The sequence below is a fragment of the Trichechus manatus genome, unplaced genomic scaffold (assembly GCF_000243295.1).
Source record: "Trichechus manatus latirostris isolate Lorelei unplaced genomic scaffold, TriManLat1.0 scaffold00192, whole genome shotgun sequence".
Classification (NCBI taxonomy): domain Eukaryota; kingdom Metazoa; phylum Chordata; class Mammalia; order Sirenia; family Trichechidae; genus Trichechus; species Trichechus manatus.
Window position 1 is genome coordinate 2,254,456 of NW_004444128.1, and position 8,463 is coordinate 2,262,918.

Below are 8,463 nucleotides of genomic sequence, written 5' to 3' on the forward strand. Positions count from 1 at the left end.
AAAAAAAAAAAAAAAAAAAAACCCTTCCTTTCTCTCTCCTAGAGAAAAAAGTTTGACATTTCTGGCCCATTTGCTTCACAGCCTGATTTGTTTGAAATAACACAGAGTAGGATGGTATTTTATTACTTTGAGAGAGTACAGATCTACAGTGAGATTGGTTGTTTGAATTAGCGGACCATTAAGCTCTTGTCCAATCTTTGAGAGCCTATGATTCTAATACCAAGCACTGTTCATCTCTAATGTGTATGATTTGATTTCTACACCTAAATACATAGAAATCACCGCAGAAAAGTGTAATTCCCATATCGCTGTATTTTTTGTGCCTAAAGTGACATGCCTGGAGTCAAACTATGAAAGAATTTTACGTTAGATTTTCCCAATTACAAAAATCTTTGTTACCTGTTAAGTAAATTAGCCATTATGATAATATATGGCACTTTAATATTTTACCTTTTGTAAAGTTATGTTGTGCCCAGATTACCTAGGTTATTGATTTAACTTTTCCTGCGTGTTCTTTCTTTTGTATTAACCACCTAGCTGAAATGAATTTTCTCTTCCTCTCTCTCCCTTACCCCAGTTCAGAATCATCTATACCTTCAAGCAAGAATTAACATAGAGATTGTGGCTACACAAATGACAAAAGAGAGTGAAGTTACCTGATTCAACCCTTGGGAGAACTCTCCTGCTATTGCTATTAACAGCACGCTGCTAATCTGTGCAGATTCAAGATTGTTCCAAGTGCAGTGTTCAAGTAGTACAGCCAAAAAGAGAAACTAAGGCAAATTTCCATCAAAAACTTAGAATAAATGCTTTAAAGAAAGAACAAGTTGTAAATCATGTTAGTCCGGTTAGCAGTGGAAGGATTAGACAATAAAGTAAATTAGTATGATCATTTAGTAAAAGCAACTCATCAACAGAGTTGTTCTAAATGAAAAAAAAAAAACAAAGCACTATAAGCTGAAAAGGAGTTGGGGCATGCAAGCTACTAACTAGAAAACAAAGACTTGGTATTTTCCGTGAGTTTCTCTAATAACGGCTTTGCTTGGTTTCCCTAATAATTCCAATGGAATCACGTCAGTTATTTCGGTAATTTATGGCTAGAGTTTTGCCAAGTGTTTGCTATGCAGGAGAGCAGAGAATTGGCCGAGAAAGCTGAGCCCTTCCAGTCAATACAGATTGTTCAGCTGTGTGGGCAGGGGTAAAAGTCAGAAACACTGTACTTTCATAAACGGCACATCACATCAAAAAGAAAAAGGAGAACACCTCCACTGAAAAATAGGAAAGGATACAAACTGGCAACATCACAAAGGGAAAAAACACTAACAGACAATATGAAAAAATGTTTAATCTTGCTTGTAATTAAAGAAATGCAAAAATAAGACAAAATCAGCTTGGCAGAGACGGAAAAGAGTGATAATACAGTGTGTGAGTGGGTGAGTATTGTTGGGTAAAGAGTAAGCAGATTTTCTATAGGATAACATGGCAGTATCAAACATCCTAAAAAGTGCATCAAATCCTTTGAACTATCTTACCTCTAGAAATTTATTCGAAGGAAATAATTGGATACTTTCTTCACTGTAGTCTTGTTTATAATATTCACGTTTTTATTCATTTCTGCCTCTCTGTATTTTCTGGATTTTTTCTAAAATCATTTTTCAGGGGAATTTCTTTTAAATTCTAAAATTAAATAAACCAATCAAGCTTATCCTCTACTATAATTACCCTCTTTCTTGGGTGGACTGGGACAAGGACTATCCTTTCACTGGCTAATGATGCCTTTGGGCACTTCTTGAGCAACTCAGGTCCGTGTTGCTTTTCTCCTGCTGCTGCTGCTGCTAAATTTCAAAGGAATCCTTCCTTGGGGATCATTTTCATAATGAAATGTTTCTAAAATATGTTCCAGGGCTTCAACAAAAAATTTGCTTTTTTCTTTTGTTGGTCCCAATTTTACTATCCGAGAATCATTGCAGAAAGTGCTGCGTGTGTTCACATTCCTGGCTTAGTAGCTCTCATTTGCTCTTTATGAAATCAAAGCTCACAAGTTCTGCTAAGCTGGGTAAAGGGAAGGCTCCTAGAACTGAGCAGTCTACGGAACACACAGTTTCCGTTTAAAATGAGCTAATTTTGAGCGGGCAGGGCACGTAGGTCGTAAGTGTTCCAGACGAAGCTTCCCTCCCCTGGGGGGGGGGGGCGGGGGAAGCGGAGGGATCAAAAGTCGGAAGATAAAAAGTTGTTGGGGTAACAGAGTCTCCTCGGAAGAGCGGCTGATTGGGCATCCCACAGAAAAAGCAGGTAACACTGGGTCAACTGCAAGGCTGTGGTGAGTTACAGGTTCCAACAGGTGCACTAACACAACTCTCCCGGCACTTCCTGGGAACCCTGTATTCTCAGAGTGACTACTTTTGCTTTTGCCCTGGTTCTTTAATAAATAATTCACATTCACTAAGAATGAACACAGTGTGTAAACATCCAACTTTTGAGAGAAGGCAGGGGAACCGGGCCACCTTTAATGTAACAGGAGCACCCACACGAGAACTCGAGTCCAGCTCCAAGTCATCTGTTTGCAGGGACTAGGAAGCGTGAACACCATCCTGTCAACATCTTCGCCGCGTCCTCCCGGGGCTACTTGGACAGTGCAGGGAGGCAACTGGAATTTAAACGTGGAGCCCTGCGGGGACATCAGAACTCCACGTTCATTACAGAGACAGCCACCCCACCATTATCCTAGGCAAAGCCTTAAGGCTTCCAAAGTTATTCATCTCCATTCTCTTTTTGGCAACTCGCCTGCCCTTCTGACCTCGGAAACTCGCAGACCCTAGAACTTCGGCTTTTAGCCCGCCAGTGGTGTCCTTGCTCCCTCCCACTGCCCTGGCAGCGGCCCAGCCACAACGCTGCTGGCCAGGGATTGAAATCCGCTGGATCCCACCAAAGGACACCCTGGGTGTGGCGGAACCTTGCTCCCACTGTTTCGAAAGCGGCACCCCTCTGCGATCTGCACACTTTGCGGCATGCCTGCGATAAGATCTGAGAAATGTGCCCTGGGCCACAGGCAGCCGAGGAGGCGGGCAAGGAACAACTTTCCCTCCGCCTTCTAACCGCAAGGCCCGGGTGGGGCGGCCCTGCTGGGGTCCGGCTCCTTTCTTTCCCCAGCTCCAGTCTCCGGCCGGAGCGTCCCACGACTCCCGGGGAGGGAGGGCCGGGAAAGTGTGAGGGGCTTCCTCCCCTCCCCAAGCCCCGCCAGATGTTGGAAAAGCAAACAACAGGGGAAACGCGGAGAAACAAAAGGCCATTCGCCACGATCGCAGCCGGCTCTGTCGTGCGGTCCCTGTAGAGAGGCGCGTGGGAAGGGGACAAGAATCGGACTGGAGGGGTCCCCAGGGGGTTAGGGCGTCTAGTACTTGCCAAACACCGGGGGGTCAGCCCTTTCCTCTCCCGAGACGGTCCAAAGGCGGGAAGGAGCAATCAAAGGAAAGCTGAAGGGTTTTTACCTTCTTCCCCAGAAGAGGGAAAGGGAGGGGCTGGGATCCCAGATGTTTGACAGTTGTTGGCCCAGGGGTTCAGCAGGCTCTGTACGTCCTTTACACACCCTCTCCTTCCAGGACCCATCAACAGCCCTGGGGGCGACCTGGCTGACGGTGAGGAGTTCCCCTTCTCGACCCTAAGCCGAGCCTCCTCCCTCAAGACCAAGGCGCCCAACTTTGTCGCCTTGCCCAGGGCGCACTTTTGTAAAAGTTTGTCTTCCCGCCCAACACGCACTCTTAAGTCGTCCGCGACGCGCGATGGGTTCGGGGGAAAACTTGTACCGGGAAGTAAGAAGGGTTTTACTTATTAAGCTTCTAAAATCAAGGCCCCGGAGCCCGGTGGTGGGGACTGGACCCTGGTCCCAGTTCCGGAAGGGCGCACGAGGAGCCGACCAGAGCGTAGGTGCAAGTAGGGGTCTGCGAGGGACGCCAGCCCCGGAAGCTGGCGCGGAAGAGGGGTCCGCCATCTCCCACCCCCCTGTTGCACCCGCCCCGCGGTGCTCCCGCACCTCTGCCAGCCGGGGCGCGATCCCCGCTGCGCCACCTCGTCTCTCGGCGCCCGTCCTCACTCACCGTGGAGTTCTACCTTCAGAGCCGGGGCGCTGTTGGCTCCCTGCGCCGGGTCAGCTGAAGCCGGAGCCAGAGGAAAAGGGTGACCTCGGGGACGGAGGGGCGACGCTGCGGATCCACGCGACGGGCTCCCGGGTTAGCGCACACTATTCCTGCGAGGAGACCCGCGGACGGACGGGCGCGAACTCTAACTGCAGCCTCGGTGGCTCAGAAGCCCCCACATGCACCCTGTGCGCTGCACCGCCGGACGGGGCTTGGCTGTCGCGCTGGGGTGCCGAGCGGGGACCCCTGGCGGCAGTCCGCGGAATGGCAGCTCCGTTGGAGAGAGAGGTCGTCTTCAGCGTCACCTTCCCTCCGGAAAAAGATAAGGAATAGGCAGTCAACGGAGGCTCCCCAAACTTGTGAAAAGGACACCGACACTTGGGCCAGTGCAGCGAGGAAGATACTGAATCAGAAAGGATATGTACTGAGTCTACGAGGGCTGTTTCCAGACACCTAGAGATGGGGAAATCGCTTGCCTGCTCCAAGATTTTTCATGAACTGCCTGACACAGAGGGGAAGCATTAATCATTGGAAAATACTTAGAAAACCTAGCAGATTTACTTAAAAAGTTGGGAGTAATGGAATGAGCACGGACTTTGAAGCCCAATCCACTGTCTGCCACTTTCTACCTGTGTGATTGTGGCCTATGGGCTCTAAGTCTCGATTTTCTCCTCTGTAAAATGGAGAGAACAATACCTACCTTTTAGGGTTGTTGTAAGAAGTAAACTACATATACATAGTAACCTCCCCAGTTCTTGGTGTTGTTGTGGTGTGTCGTCGACTAGATTTCGACTCAGACTGACCCAATAGAACAGCGTAGAACTGCCCCTTAGGGTTTCCTAGGCTGCAATCTTTATGGGAGCAGATCGCCAGGTTTTTTTCTCCTGTGGAGTCGCTGGTGGGTTGGAACTGCTGACCTTTCGGTTAGCAGGCGAGCGCTTAACCACTGAGCCACCTAAGAGTCTTCAAATATGTGTTTCCTTCCTTTGTGTGAAACATAATTGAGTCTTCCACGTCTTTTTATTCACCATACAATAGCATCTTAATGCATATTGAATGAGGAGTACCAAAATACTGAGTATTGCATTTTACAATTCTTTTTACACAATTTAAAGAGGTGTGGAAATACATTAAGCAGAAATTAAGATATATGAAGAAAACATTCCTCCCCCAAAGAGGTTTCCATGACTACTAAATTAGAACCTCTACAAGCACACACATCTTTTACAATATCATCTCTAATATTGCAAGAAATATTTAATAGTCATGGCCTAAAGACACCAGACCCGGAATTAAATGTTTCCATATAAGCGATGCAAAGATATTGAAGATTGTAAATATAAAATGCAAACATGAGCAAAATCTGTCAGATACAACAAACCTAGCAACCAAGCAATGCTTCCATTTATTATTGAGTAATGTGACCTTATTCCCAAACTGCCCTGATACTTATACACAGGTGTGGATTACCCAGTAAGCAAAGTAAGCACGGGTTTACTGCTGCTTACTTAATAATCTGTGCTTATGGAGAATTGTCCTCTACAGATTAGTAAGTAAGCACCAGTGAACCCGTGCTTACCTTGCTTACTGGGTAATCCATCCTTGTTAGGGATTGTAAATTTGAAAAGAGGCTTTGTTTCTGTAGGAAGGTGTTGCGGGTTTGGGAGAGAGACAGGTGCCAGCTATACCAAGAAGCAGAATCTTTGATGTGATGGAAAAAATGTGAAATTGTTCACTACAGATGATCTGGTAAGCAAGATAAGCACCATGCTTACCTTGCCTATTGGATAATCTGCGCCTGCTTATACCCCCAAACTCCAGTCAGAAGTTCCTTTCAACCTCGTGGCATTCAGACAGCTGCTCTTCATCAACCAGAACAGTTAGGGTGGAAGTGTTTTTTAATTACTCCAGTTTACCTTTATTAGCCTGTCTTTCCCACCCACTAGTTCCTACTTGGGAGGAGTCTATTGCCGCTCCAGGAATTTTCATCAGATGATCTTTTCTGTCCTATCAAGAAAAATCTATTTCCTTGCCTTTTCTAGTTTCTAGAGGCTGCTGACATTCCTTGGCTCATGTTCCCCCTTCTCCATCTTCAAATCCAGCAAGGCTGGATCAAGTCCTTCACATATCACATCACTCTCACCTCCTCTTCTGCCTTCCTCTCCCACTTTTAAGAACACTTCCGATTACATTGGGCTCACCTGGATAATCCAGGCCAATTTTTCTATTTTAAGGTCAGCTGATTAGTAACCTTAATTCCCCTTTGTGAAGTAATGTAACGTCTTCATGGGTTCTGGAGATTAGAATGTGGACATTGTTGGGGAACTTTATTCTGCCTACCACACTGCCTTGTGAAAGTCAAAGTAACTTGCCCAAGATCACACAACTAGTACATCACATAGTCAGGATTTAAACCCGGCAGTGTGACTTAAATCTGTGGCCATAACTCACATTCTCCGGCCATTATCATATGACAATAGATAGCCCAGATCTAGCCTTCAAGATGCTTACAATCTATTAAGGAAGAAAAGAGAACTATAAATAACCGTAATACAAAGAAAACTATGGGGAGAAGTATGGAAAAGACACAACAAATTGCTGTAGAGTGCAGAAATGGGAAAGATTAATTCTGGATGGAGATGTTGGAGGGAGCTTCAATAAGGACATGGCATTGGAGGTAGACTTGAAGATGGTGGATATCATTGGAGTTAGGTAGAAATACTATTTCAGATGGAGAGATAGGAAGGTGGAAAAATTCTAGATGTGTTCTGTAACCCAAGATTAATCTAGTTCATATGGGAACTAGGGTGTGAAGACCTGTAGTTAGCTGATAAGTTCTGGGATCCCAAATGCTCCACTAAGAATTAAAGGAAATTTTACAATTTTCATTAAAAGTTACCAATGGGGGAAATTACCTGAAGGAGCTGCCAAAGAAATATCTGAAGCTGTAACTCAAATAGCAACAAGTAGAAGAGAAAAAAAATAACTTCTTGCTGGGTAAAATGTTTTCAGAGACTGCTGTTTGCCACATTATAAAAGGTAATCTGTGATCTGGATTCCAAAGCATAGCCTCATGTATCTTAGACCTATAGGGTTCCACGAGAAAGCAGTAGTTGACATTGAGAATGACTTGCCTTCAGACAAGTATGGTTTTCACCATTTCTATTCCAGAAATGAAGTAACCAAGACTGGAGAGATGCAGTGACTTGCCCAAGATGACACAACTGTAAGATTAGAGCACTGATTCCAGGTCTTATGACCATTCATGGTCTGTGTGGAAAAGGTCACAAGGTGCATTTGTTGAAGACGAGGTTGTCAGCTTTTAGGCTGTTTCAGGCAATCCTTTCCAGGTGCTTATGGAATAATCTTGTGGAATTTGGATGGGAACATTCATAAATTCCACCTCCATGCTCTTCTAGGGAAAAGAGAGGAGCCAGAATCACCTTAAAGTTGCATCACAGACAAGCACTGTTGCATAGTGAATAACACAATGGGCTTCAGAGTCAGACAGACCTCTATTAGCTGTGTCTCACCTCACTGAGTCTCAGTTACTTCATCTCTACAATGGGGATAATAATATAGGTGGCTGTGTATTCAATGAGGGGATGCAGGAAATGTGCCCATCACATAGTAAGTACTCAGTAAATACCAGCACATAGTTCTCACACCACCCTCACATAGTCCCTCTCCCAAGACGGTAAGAGGCACCAGCCATGTGTTGTATTCTACACTGAATCCAGAGGCTTACTGTCCCTTGGGCTGTCATCTCCTGGAATTGAGAGCAGAAAGATAACATCTCCAGGAGTTTGATATAGAATGGGTGACATTCACATTCCTTGCTCAAATCAGTGCAAATTAATTTCCATCATTTTTAGTTCCTGCTTTGTACATTTCTTATAACAGGAATGTCATACTAGTCTTCAATGATGTATGAGAAAAATCCCAGAAAGATTATATTGCAAACTACTCATTACAGCTACCTCTGAGAGGGTTCCATGGGAGCAAAGGGATCTGGGAAGAGGGTCACACTAGCAACCTCATAACAGTCAAATGACAATAGAGTAAAAGTGGAGAAAGCATGTTTGCACAGTCATCGACAAACACAGAACCACAGTCATATTGCTCTGGACAGGGCTACACAGGTTAGATTTGGTGAGGCTACTCAAGTTAGATTTGATGAGAGGGTATTCCTATTCACTTTGGTTGAGCCTGAATACTCAGTGTCATTGTGTTCATGTGTACACACATGAGCAATTACCATTACCATTACAATTTATTGTAATTCATTGTGATGGTTATAGGCAGTTTACTAACAAACAGTGATATTCTT